Below are 293 nucleotides of genomic sequence, written 5' to 3' on the forward strand. Positions count from 1 at the left end.
TCACACTAACTCAGCTTAGAGGGACCACTGGGGGGGGGGGCTGCTCTCCTGGGCCTTGGCTCTCCAAAAATCTTGGTGCTCTCTCTGTCTCACTGACACAGTTAAGGAACTGAGGAGGAGCAACATTCAGCAAAACAAAGATGCTCCTTCCTCGGCCACGGCTCGCCCAGCTTGGCTCCAAGAGGCCCCGCCCGGAGGTCCCATATCTTCCTTTCAAAGGATGACGCCCAGACTCCATGGCGAGGGGGGGGGGCTGGCATGCTGAGCAACGGGGGGGGGGGGGCGACCCACCC

Source organism: Gekko japonicus, unplaced genomic scaffold, assembly GCF_001447785.1.
Source record: "Gekko japonicus isolate JY-2015 unplaced genomic scaffold, Gekko_japonicus_V1.1 scaffold1471, whole genome shotgun sequence".
In the NCBI taxonomy this organism is placed as follows: Eukaryota; Metazoa; Chordata; class Lepidosauria; order Squamata; family Gekkonidae; genus Gekko; species Gekko japonicus.